The sequence below is a fragment of the Grammomys surdaster genome, unplaced genomic scaffold (assembly GCF_004785775.1).
Source record: "Grammomys surdaster isolate TR1022 unplaced genomic scaffold, NIH_TR_1.0 126091, whole genome shotgun sequence".
In the NCBI taxonomy this organism is placed as follows: domain Eukaryota; kingdom Metazoa; phylum Chordata; class Mammalia; order Rodentia; family Muridae; genus Grammomys; species Grammomys surdaster.
In genome coordinates, this window is record NW_021620899.1 from 2,975,025 (window position 1) to 2,988,989 (window position 13,965).

Below are 13,965 nucleotides of genomic sequence, written 5' to 3' on the forward strand. Positions count from 1 at the left end.
CTCTCTCTCTCTCTCTCTCTCTCTCTCTCTCTCTCTCTCTCTCTCTTCTCTCTTTCTCTCTCCTTCTCTCAATATATATGCATAATTTTGCCAGTGCTCCATTGAATCCCAGAGAATAACTACATGTATTCCATTGTTTCCTAAACCCAGTCAGTTTTCTTTGCATTATTTTTTCCTATGTCATGGGACATTTAGTTTTGTCTTAGAATTTCAAAGCTGTTCAGTGTATGCTCACAGGTTTTATCCCCTCCTTGCTTATCACCTTTGTCTATGCCCCTCATTCCTATAAATTTCTTTTTTCAAATGATGCCTAATTGTTTTATTTTGTGACCCATTAACTTGAAACATGGCTGTCTGCACAACCGTCAATTTGGAGCTCTGTGTTAGCACCTACTATGTTCACCAGTCGTTATACAACTGAAACAGGGATTCAGTCTCTCTGAATCTAGTGTTAGCAGGTCATCAGTAAAGAATATGTCCTCATGAGCCCCTCCTTTTCTTTACTGATTGCTGACAGTGATATCTTGTGTAGGTTCAGTACAAGTAGCCAGAGCTATTTATTCTGAATTACTGATTGCAATGGTTGTCTTGATTTTACGGCATGGCATGGCAGCCTATAACCTTTTACTCTGTCATTCAGACCTTATGTGCTCCCCGCTCTCTTTCCTATAAAGTTCTCTGATTCTTTGAGGGTGTGGTATAAATGTTTAGGGATACATGCACAAGTGTCACTTGTCCTCGGCACTTTGACAGCCATGTGATTCTGCATTTATCGATGTTCATAGTTGTCTTTTCCTTCACAGTGCATGGTGAAAAGATCAGAACATTGATGGAGATTATCAGACATATACTAGGGGATTTAAGTTTGGATCACAAATTTGGTAGCCACCTGCTATACTAGCAATACCTAAAGTATCCATATTAGTAAGCTTTAATATGATGTGAGGCCTTAACGTTGACTAATTTTTTTCAAGGGCCATCCCTCTACAACTTGTCACCAGAGTATTTTCTAGTCTTTTTTTCTATGTAAATTATTTCTTATATATAACTTTAAAAATATAATTTAAATAGCAGTCTTAATCTAAAACTCTTGTTCCTATCATGGGTTCATGGATTAGTACCATGATTTAGGACATATTTAATTATGAAACATCACATAATTTCTCTATATATATGGCAACATGCTTACTTAATGTCCTTGGAAATCAGTGCTAATGTCAAAGTAAAGAATGAGTAAGAGTTTAGAAATGAAAAGCACATGTCCACATTAAAGAAACTGTCTTTTAAATTCACTCAGCCAATAAGCAGGGTTACCCATAGTGGTTGACCTTAACTACAGAGTTACCAATTCATCAAGTTAAACACTGCTAACATTTTTCTTTTAGGTTAAAGTAGCTTGTCTCCTGATAATCCAGGCTGATATTATCGATTCTATCCAGCTTCCATTCAGCTTCTTCTGCTTTGTGCCACACTATTCTCTGAAGACTGCTTAGAGCCAGGCTTCCTGTGCTCTTATCCATTTAGAGTAGAGAGATGGTTACACTTTAGGCAGAACTTTATTTATTTCAAGAATCTCTTACATTTCCTGAAGATATGTTGGTAAGGTTTCAATCCAAACTCTGTGTATTACCTATACTGCAAATGCCTTTGGTTTGATAGGGTGTGACAGCACATGTCAAAGGCAATTGCTGTCAAATCTAATTAATTGCTTTATTGAAATCTTGGACATACTGACATTCAGCTTAATTGAGACTGCACATTACAAGTGATCTTCCAGAAGTGGAATGTAAAGTGAGGGCAACTTTAAGTACAAGAGGAAAAAGTTTGAGTACTATATAAAGCAGAAATAGCATCTGATGAGCAGATATGAACCATACTTAAGGCACACTATTATCAGCATCCACAACTGCTGCTAACTGTAGCACAAGCTCTGCAGAGGAAGCCAGAGCAATCATAAGTATTTTTATAGCCAGCCTGTTCATCCTTTTATCGTACACATTGTGTCAGCACTTTAATTATAAAATCTTTTTGTATGAATTCATAGCAAAGCTGTAACCCACCAAAATAATTTTTAAAAACTCACTTGAATTTAGGATAAAATAATTTGGGAATATTTTTGAAATGCTGATCAGATGCCCATGAATCGCGTACCAAATGCATCAATTAGTATGCAAAGTGATGCTCCTTACAAAGTAGATGGCCACTGAATACAGCAATCCAGAGATATTTTGAAATATATAGAACTTAGACAAAAATAGCAAATAGAAAGTTGTGGTAAAACATCAAACATTGTGTTTTAAAGTTTTAAAATAATAGTATAGAAACCCTAACATTGTTTTCATGCTGCATTGCATTTTTACATTATAAGATTTTATAAACTAAAATAAGGAAACATCAGTGTATTTTTTCTAAATTGTACCTTCCACAAGACTACAGATAAAGGGAGGAAAAATATATTATGTTTTGTTTTTATTTCCTTTATTCTTTTTTGAGAGTTTTTTTTTTTGACTCTGCATGTATGTTATCTTGGTACACTTTTTTCTCCAGCAGTCTTTTAAAATTTAATGCTGTAAATAGAAGTGAAAGATCCACAGACTTCAATATGGCATTACCACACACATTGTACTTATTCAGACAATGTCAAACTTCACCTACTATTACCTCATTCCATCTGTCAATCTCTTACTGGTCCACTTCTCCCAAACCATCACTTATATTACCACATTGGTTTCTACTCCCTACCACCAACACCATCTCCATCATCACAAGAAGATCTCTTCCTCTCTTCAGTGTTCTACTTTCTAGCTTTATAACACACACACACACACACACACACACGCACACACACACAATTTTAAACATATATTTACATATATGAAGCATGTATCTCTCTGAGTTTATATATCATTTTGAGTAACATGATGATCTGATTCTTCTATACATAGTTATACAAATTACATGACTACATATTGCTTATGGCTAGCAAAATTTCCTTGTGAATGTATATACATTTAGATGTATTTTATTATTTAATATAAAAACATAGCTACTTCATTTCCCACTTCCCTTTCCTCCCTCTAAGCCTTTCCAACAATACAAACATCTCTTCTCAAATCATGCCCTCTATTTCTCTAACTATTGAATATATATATATATGAAAGAGATATTTGAGATAGATGATAGATAGATTACGATGGATTATATGTATATATTTGTGCATGTAAAATGAAACTGTTACAGACATACTATTTTCTGGACATGCAACAATCAAAAAAATAACATATAACCCATGGAATACTTAATCAAAATTATCTTCACAATATTTGTTCATGGTGATCTCATAAATCACTGTAGTTTGCCTTCATTTCAAAACACAAGTGAATTCTCTTTGCAAGCCATCATGTAGCAAAAATGAACTCTTAGTAATTGCCTTGGCTGGGGCTGAAGAAAATGATCAGTGCTTCAAAGCAAGTACCACTTTTCATAAGATTCCAGTTTGGTTTCCAATCTTCATGTTAGCTGGTTCACAAATACCTATATTTATATATCAGGGAGATTTGATGCCACTGTAATAAGAGATATTTATGACATGACCAAACATGAGTGAGTGAGAGAGAGAGAGAGAGAGAGAGAGAGCGAGACTTAATAATAAAATGAAATCTACAAAATACCTCAGTTTAGACTTGAAATTAATGTTTATTATGAACTATGATGTTTTTAATCTAAGCCTAAAACATTCTATATTATGGTAAAATGATTATGGAACTTAAATATTTTAAAATTTACCTATTGTCAATATTCAGAAAGTTTCAAATTACCACTTGTTTGAATTACACTGTTTTGAAATGCTAAGTTTTCAAAAGTGTTCTTCAGGTTTCATTATAAACTCTGAAATATGGAGCTTCTGTTTGCTTCAAAATACCATAAATATAATTCTGTTATTTATGGAAAGGCAAATACCCAGTATTCATTTTGTAAAATTTAAAAGAAATGTAGACAGCTCTAAAAAAAGAAAGTGTTCCATTGATAAATTATCAAATATTTATTCAATATTTAATGCTTTTCCTAAAATCAAAACCTAGAGGTACAATCATCCAAAAAACAGATGCCTCTATGTCACTGTAAAAACACAGTAACAGAACCTAGCAATCTTACCACACTGGAACCTGAGTATTGCAACATAAGTGAAGCACAAGTCATAAACCTTAAAATATTCTTTATGAATATACCCATGAAGAGGAAATAAATAAATCCCTTAAAGAATTACAAAAAAAAATATCATCAAGGAGTGGATTGAAATGAATCAAACAGTTCACTAAATGAAAGTGGAGAAGAATCAATAAAGAAATCCTAAACTAAAAGAAATATGGAAATAAAAATTTATACAACACGAAACTCAGAGGCAAAACTTGCCAAAGGTATGCATGCAAGTGATAAAACAGACAATCTCAGGCAATAAATACAGAGATATGGAGCTTCTGTTTCAAAATTGCCATCAATATAATTCTGTTATTTATGGAAAGGCAAATACCCAGTATTTATTTTGTAAAATTTAAAAAAAAAATGTAGATAGCCCAAAAAAAGAGAAAGTGTTTTATTGATAAAAGAGATGAATATCTCAGTCAAAGAAAATGTTAAATATAAAATACTACTAGAATGAAATATTCAGATAATCTTGGACAGTAAAATCAATTGCCTTATCCTAAAGGAGGAGATATTCACTCTGTACAAGAAGAAAACCAAACACCAAATAGACTGTACAAGAAGAGATGATCAGCCCAAAGTAAGCAAAACATAAATTTTTAATTGGATATTTTATTTATTTACAGATGTCATCCCTATTCCTCATTTCACCTCCCTAGAATATCCTATCCCATCCCCCCCCCCTCCTTGTTGCTTTTATACCATTTTAATTACATGCATATATTAAGGTCAGTTCTAGGTTGAGGGACTAGCAGTACAGTAGATGCAACAGACTTCTGTATGGAGACTTAAAAACAAAACAAAATAAAATAAAACAAAATAAAAAAGCAAAACAAACAAAAAAGAAGATATTTTTTTACAAAGTCTAAAATATGACAAATGCCATCCCAGAATATCATACCCTGTAAAATGTTTAAGCAAAATATATGAAGAAAATGGAATATTATGTAATAAAACCAATTTTAAACAGTATCAACCAACTTCACCCTCTGAGCTTCCAGGGACTAAACCACCATATTTAAGAGAGGATGGCCTTATGTGACATCAATGGGAGGAGAGGCCCTTCGTCCTATGAAAGCTTGATGTTCCAATATAGGAGAATGCCAGTGTGGTGTGTTGGGAGTAGGTAAATGGGGCAGCACACTCATAGAAGCAGTTTTAGTGGGGTTCTGGATAGGGGGTTTGTGGGAGGGAAATTGGAAAAGGGGATAACATTTAAAATATAAATACGAAAATATTTAATAAAAATGTGTCTATATATCAAGCACTACAGATGGTACAAGAGCTAAACTACACCCAAGGGGAAAAAAATACATAATCCCAGGATAGCAATTCAAAAGAGGAGACACACACCATTCTAACCACTGTCACAACCATCACTGACACCAATATCACAACTACCACCATCAACAACAAGAAAATAACAGGAATCAATGAACACTGTTAAATTATATCTCTCAATACCAACATTCTCAGTTCTCTAATAAAAAGTATATACTACACAAATGGATGAAAAACCAGGATCCATCCCTCTGCTCTGTTCAAAAATTGAATCTTACCACCAATGATAGGTATCACCTCATGAAAAAAAGATATTCCAAGCAACTGGATATCAGAATCAAGATGTCATACCCATTTTACTATCTAACAAAATAGACTTTAATTCAAAACTAATCAGAAGAGATAGGGAACAGTAGTAGATGTTCATCAAAGAAAAACTCCCCTAAAATGATCCTTTAATTCTTAATATAAATGAACTAATCACAAGGATACCAAGTTAGTAAATAGGCACTACTACTTAACAAACCACATATTATTACTTAAATACTGAGAGTGGAAAATTCAATACACTGTCCTTATGAATAGAATGGTGATCTTGACTAAAACTAAAGTGAGAAATACTGGAGCTAAGTGGCATTATAAACAAAAGGCCTTAAAATCCTCAAGGACAAGGGAATGTCGAAGAGGCCCATGGAACTTTAAAACAATATCTTCATAAAATAAAAAAGGGGGAGGTATATCCCTGTACACCACAAATTTGTTTAAATCATATTGTTTTTATTTTAAATTTTTAAAAAGTTGGATGCCAAGGAACTTTCTGCTGAGTGTCTATGACACCCTACAACTAGGCATACTTATGCCTATGTGAAAGGGAAGGATCCACTTACTGACATATGTCATGATCCTGATCAGTTGTATAATATGGGGAAGAGGGCACATTTGTGTTTTTTCTGCAGGATGCTGAAGGAGCATGGTGGCTTCCAGAGTGATCCATGAGACATGCTAATGCTGGGACAAAGAATGATGCTGACCTGTTAGTTTGCTGAGTATCCTGACAATGGTCACTGGGAAGTTGTGTTGGACATATGTTCCTGACCTATCTTTCCTTGCCTATATCCCAGATGGGACAAGTTGCTTTGCCTCAAGATTTTAGACCTTGTGGAACAGAGAATAAAAAAGAAATTATAATGACTCTTGTATTTTGCTTAAATGTGACCAGTTATCAGACTCAATCATGGACTGGTGTAGAAATCAATCCAATATTCGAAATAACAGTCTTCATTTGGAAAGCTAGTTCTGGTCATTTTCAGAGACATATTTGGATGCTAGCTACAGTTCTCTATGATGTTATATTAGCAAGAAATAAAGTAGGGACAGAATCTGGATTTCTAACAACTGTTAGTACATCTTAATTGTCAAGTTAAAATTACTTTGTTTCTTCTTCAGTATTTATGCTGCATTGATTGTACACTTTCTAATTGTGTTAGTGTGTTGAAATCTGGCATGTCTATTATGGAATTATATCAACCACCTTTTGTTTTATTGCCCTGAATATTACAGAATCTTGGTATTATGAAAAAAGCTTGCAAGTACTGGAAGAAATGAGTCAGCTTTAAGTAGCAGCAAGAGGATAGAGGGCTTGATTATTGCTGGTATAATAGCTTTAATTACATTAATTGCTACCACCACTTCTTCTGCAATTGCTTTGACAGAAGAAGTTTAGATAGCTACTTGTGTTATTTATTTAGCAAAAAATGTCACCAATGTGTTTAATATACAAGAGGATTTAGATAGGCATTTGGAACAATGAGTTGATGCTATTTATACTATTCAAATTATTGGAAGGAGTTAAGAGTTTAAGAGTGAGAAGCCATCTCAAATACCATTGGATTCATGTTAGTTCTAAAATTTACAGTGATAGTCATTATAATTAGGAAAAAGCTTAAAGACACTTACGTATGTTTGGCATAATTCTAACACCTCCCTGGATGTTTAACTTTGCATAATAAGCTTATGAATTTAAAGAACGCTGCTCTGCTGACCATTTATGGGACAGATATTGCTGAAAAAATTACCCATGGCCTGAGGTCAGTATTTCTATTTTGGTCAAGCTTCAAGACTGGCATATATAATTTGATCAGGCTAGCCCTTTGTATCCTGGGAATAATTTTATTCCTGCCCCTCATGTTAAAGCTTGCCTTTAACAATGTCAGCATATTGGCAGCCAAAAGTACATAGCTTAAAATTGAAAATGAACCCACAGACAGGGTTATTAATGTAATACCCTGGCAAACTAAGGACAGGTAAGATTCTCCACAGAGCCTTAACAACCTAAGACATAAGGGCATTGCATTGGATAATGCATATTCCACAATGGGTAAATAAGGCATTCTTGTCAGAATGACTTAACACGTGCTCAGTACTGTTTATGAGATAAAAAGTGGGGTGAGAGGTGGAGAGCTTTTGGGGCTGCTTGGCAAGAATCTGACATTGGCCAAGGACAAAGAAATGGGCTGCTTGGCAGAAATATGACATTGGCTAATGACAAGAAAGTGGGTTTCAGGCAGGAATCTGACATTAGGCTAGAACAAAGAAATAATTTCAGGCAGGAATCAAATACTTAAGCTAGAATTAGGAAGTAGGCTTCAGACATGAAAATGACTTTGGGCTAGGACATGAAAGTAGGCTCAGTTATTTTGGTCATCTTGATAAGTCCTTAGAAACAGTGATCATGGGAGTATTCATGAAATTTTGTTTATTGCCTGGCTTGTTCTTTGACTATTTGTGTTTATTGCCTTGATTTTTCCTTGACTATTTTCATCTATTGTATTGCTAGTTCCTCAACCTAGAACTGACCCGAATACTTGCATATAATTAAAATGGTATAAAAGCAAAAAGGAGGATTGGGAAGGGATAGGGCAGGTCTGGGGAGGTGAAATATGGAAAGAGGATGACATCTGAAATATAAATAAATAAAATAGCCAATTAAAAACAGTAGTATGTAAGTATTATCATTACTATTGAAAATAAAACACTATAAATATTTTTATGGAAACATAATACTTTTGTAACCCCATTTAAAGAATCAAAAATTCCTGATTTGCTAACTAAATGGCTCCCAGCCAGACTTATGTCAATTATCAAATGAATATTGCATTTCAACAATGTTCCCAGTAAGATAATACATGTATATGTTTCTCTGTAAAATAGATTTTTTTCATGAAGGTTTGAAAGATAATTGTTGTTTTTTGATATGTGATTAGAATGGCAGACTAAATATTTAATGTAACTCAGGGCTTTTTATTCTTTAACTAAAACCCATTTTCACAATGAGTAAACACGTATGGCATAGCTATAAAAATATATTAAAAAAGAAAAGGCCCTAAAGAATATTTACATAATATTTCATGCACAAAATGGGGATGCACTTTCTCAGCATTTGATAGAGTTTTCTTATAAATGTTGCTTTTATTTCCTTCAGAATCATCAGAAATGATGATTTCTCAGATGAAATGATGTTATGAGAGCTGTATTTAAGCTGTGCTAAAACAGGGCTTGGGATGAGATCAGAGTGTTTCTTCTTCCGTTCTAACTATTGCTAGGCCTAGGACTCAAAACTTCTAGCCTCCATACATTCTAATCTTCCAAGTTGGCTGATTCAATCTAGCTTCTCTTGGCTTCCCAATGAATTGCATCATACTAACTTTGTGAGTGTGTTCTAATCTTCTGGCTCATTCTCATTCTCTAACTCATTCTGTTCCCACCTGTGTCTTGCTTGTCTCTCTGCAACCTGACTTTGTAAAACAGTTGAGGCAACCTGCTACACATACACTCCTTCTTCCTCTTAAATAGTCTCTCCCTCCTGTGCTCTTTTTGCGTGAGTTGAGCGTGTCCTATCTTTGACTCACTCTGTCAAATCTTTCTTTGATTTGTCATATTGTTTGTCTCTCAATTAGACATTTCAAAGATAGTTGGTTCCTTCTACAAACTATCCATACCTTCATTGTTAGGCAGCAAAGGTGCGCACTAAGGGAATGTTTGTGAACCAGTCAGATCATATTGTAATTCAGTGTTTGAATTCTGGTGGATCATATCTTTGGAAGTGATGTTTCCCAGAGCAGCTATTTTGCTGGATTAAAATTTCTCTACATTTTCTCTAAAATTACAACATATTTGTCAGAAAGAAAGTTTCTAAAAGCTACAAGAAAATAGAAATATCAACCTGTATTCTATTGGTCTACTAAGGTGTCAATTAGAAAAACAAAAGTAATGTTAAAAGTTCATGGAAACTGAATAACTCTCTACTATATAAAAGAAAATGGGTCAAGACAAAAACTAAAAGGAAATTGCACACTATCTAAAATTGAATGAAAATGAATATACAACATAGCTAAACTTAGGAGACACAATGAAGATGGTTCTAAAAGACAAGTTGATAGAACTCAGAGATAACATACATAAACTATAGTGATCTCATACTGGTAGCTTAACTTCAAACCTTTTATTTCCAGAACAAAAAGAAAAATTCATACCCAAATTTAGCAAAATAATTAAACTAAGGACTGAATTTCATAAAATATAAAAGGTCAAACAGACAAATACAAACAATATAAAAAAAATCAATGAATGAAAGACTTGTTTTTTTAACAAAATGAGTAAATTTGACAGGCCCATATCCAAGTAAACTAAAAGTGCAGAAAAAGAATATAAAATTAACAAAAGTAGAAATGAAAAAGGGTCATAACAACAGACAGCAAAGGCATCCAGTGAATCATAAAAACCTATACTCCAACAAATTGGAAACTTTGAAAGAAATTTATACTTTTCTCAAACCCCACTACTTGTGGAAGTTAAATTGAGATTATATTAGCAATTTGAACAGATTTATAATTCCACTGAAAGAGAAACAGTAGTAATATGTCGACCAACCAAAAACACTTCAAGGGCCAAATGATTTTTTGCACAATCCAAACTTTCAAAGAGGACTTAACATATACCCGACAAAATAAAAATAGAGGACTGCTTTTTAAATTTCTTTACATGGTCATAGTTATGCTGATACCCAGACAACATAAAGAAACTACTAAGCAAAAGAATTAGAAAACAATTTCTGATATGGACATACATGGAAAAAATTCTCAAAAAAAAATAGTCGCAAACCAAATCCGAGAACTCATCAAAAATATCAATTAACATGATCAATAACTCTTCTTCCTAGAGATTCAGGGATGATTCAACAAAAATATATAAACTGATAAATGCAATCCACCATACAAACAGCTGAAAAACATATCCAAGTTATTAATGTATTAGAAGGAGGAAAGGTATTTGACAAAATACAACACCCGTTTATGAAAAAAGTCCTAGAGGGATTAGGGATACAGAAAACATAGCTCAACATAAGGCAATTTACAGAAAGCCTATAGCCGCCATCAAATTAGATAGAAATCCAAAGCAACTTCAAAATAAATTTTAGTGGAATAGATCCAGGGTGGGAGAGAAAAGGAGTGTCAGATTGGAATGTTATGTGAGAGGGGATTCAGGTAGGGAATGAGAGGAGGGACAGCTAGAATTGAAGAGTGTTTGAGTGCCATTATAAACAATCTAGTGCAGAGGAAAGAAACAAAATGAATCCTAATGATATTCTCCTACACTCATAGATCAGTACATTATTAATTCATTTTTCAGAATGGTTTCATCTGTAGCAGATGGGAACAAGTTCAGGCCCACAACCAGATATCACTCAAAGATAGAGACCTTGGAACAATCAACTCCACAGGAGATGTCTCTATCAAATCTCTCCCCTCAGAGCTCAGGTAACCCTGCAGAAGAAGGGGCAGAAAGAAAAGAGGGTACAGAGAGGATGGAGGGCACCAGGAGAACAAGGATCGTTAAAACAACTTTACAAATCTCACATGAACTCACAGAGGCTAAAGCAGCAATCACAGGGCCTACACATGTCTACACCTGTTCCCTGGCATATTTGCTATAGCTTTTATTTTAGTACATTGATGAGATTATTCCTATTCAGGAATGTTAATGAGTGCGTTCCTGATCCTTGTGCCTGCTCTTGGGAATTTTACTTTTCTGACATCTTTTCTTGTCCCAATTTTATATGGTAGTTTTTTGTTTATCTTTTTATTTTGTTGTGTTGTGTTGTTATCTCTTACAAGTCTGTTCTTTTTTAACAAGAGACAGACAGTGAATCATGATGGGAGAGGAGATGGGAAAGGGTAGAGAGAGATATGAAAGTGTACTCAGATTATATTATATGAGAAGAGAATCATACTTGGTAAAGGGGCTAAACTTTAAAAATTAAAAATATTTTATTTTTTTAATAATCAAATGCTATCCATTTGGATCATATTTACCAACAATTCTCCACTTAACTTCTTTCAGATTCCCTGCTCAATTTTCTAATCCCTAGCTTTCTGCCCTCATTTAAAGAAAGAAAGAAAGAAAGAAAGAAAGAAAGAAAGAAAGAAAGAAAGAAAGGAAGAAAGAAAGAAAAGAATGTGTTGACTTTGATTTGAATCATCTACTCCTATGTATGGGTCCACCAACTGAAACATACTGCAAGCTACCAGGCGCCACACCTTTTTTGGTGGTTTGAACAGAAATGACCTCCATAGGCTCATATGTTTTGATGATTTGTTATAGGAAGTGGCACTACTTGATAGTGATTAGGAGGCATGGACTTATTAAACATAGACATGGCTTTCTTATAGAAAGTGTGTCAATAGGGGTGGGCTTTGGGGTTTCAAATAAATGAGGTCAAGTGTAGCTCTCTTCAAGATGGCTAGAAGTCTGGATGTAGAACATTCAAGTTATTGCTCCAGCACCACATCTGCCTTCATGCAACCATGCTTCTTGCCATGCTGATAATTGACTAAACGTATGAAACCATATGAAACAGGCACAATTAAATACTTTCCTTTATCAGACCCTCCATGGTCTGTGGAAAGCAATAAAAAAAATGAATAACACACCCTAAATGAAAACAGGTTCCTTCAGCAGAAGCAATAAACTACCTACAGCACAGTTTCCAAACCATGAATTAGGGCATGTGGGCAACTTATTCCTTTATGCTGGAACATTGACTCTCTTGATTTCATACAGGTTTTAGATAGCCAGCCACAGAGATTGTGAGTTCATTAATTTACCAGTCTGGTCATTTCAAAAAGACACTGTTCTACTATGATCCTTTCTGTCTGTTGGTTCTTACAGTCTCTCTGCCTCTTACACAGTAGTCTCTAATCATGAGGAAGAAAGACATTATAAAGGGCAATCTTGTTTGTGGCTGATCACTACCCTGGCATATATTCTGTACATTTTGATTAACTGTGAGTTTCTATGTTAATCACTGTCAACTGTACAAAGAAACTTGTCTGATAATGTGTGAGAGCTGCACTCATCTACAGGTATAAAGATACAAATTTGAATGCAGTTGGATGCTTTGTCCATTTATCATAATGATTGTAGTAGATTCAACAGTAAGGCCCGTGAGCTCCCCAACAATGGGCTCATGGCCATATTTGCAGGATCCCTCTTTTATTAGATAAATTAATTTCACTGTTAAATAGTAATAAATATTATACAAATCAATAACCTGACTGCCAAGGACCAGACTGGACTTAGAGATGAGTTCCTGAGAGAAAACATGTTATACAGCAGCAAGAGAAATGAATCAAAGTCAAATTGTGGATTATAAGCTGATGGAGTATGTTCTGCTTGAGATACCTTTCCTACAGCTCTCTGCAGACAGCTTTCTCTTGTGATTCCAAAAGCTCCCTAGATACCTCTTCTCTTGAAGATCAAAAGCCTTGTCTTTTATTTACATATCAATTCACTCATTACTCTAAGTTTCCTTGTGATTATCTCATGAATCAGCATCCCATAACCTTAGACCCTTGATTCTTAGAGACACCAAGCACACTTTTTAATACTGCAAATAAATTCAGAGATCAGTCTGCCTTTGCAAGCACAGATAACAAGTTAGCTGGGTAGGATCTTGCTCTGAGATCACCATTCCTATCATATCTAGTTCTAAACTTGCTCTGTCTCAGGCTGACCTAGAATTCAGGGATCTTCCTGCTTTTGTATCTGCCTTGCAAGCTGGCTCACAATGCAGCTGGCTCTGTTCTTTTAGGTCTGTAGAGCTCCTTTTACAAGTCATAGTGCATCCTCATATTTTCTATTGATGAACTCATGTTTTCAGCATTCTTTCCCACAGCCTTAAGGGCTGTCCTGAAGGTCTCAGTATTTATCATTTTGCTGAAACTTTAGTTATACTCTAGCCTCCAAAACTCTTGATGTTTCTGATTATCATGGAACCATTAACATTTGCAGAGAAGATATTCCTTGAAGGAGGAACTGGAAAATATGTATGTTATTATACAAACAAATCTTATGCCCATAGGAACCATCAACACTCTTATCCTTCTGACTCTGTTACAGGGGCAGGAACCATGTCACTATGTC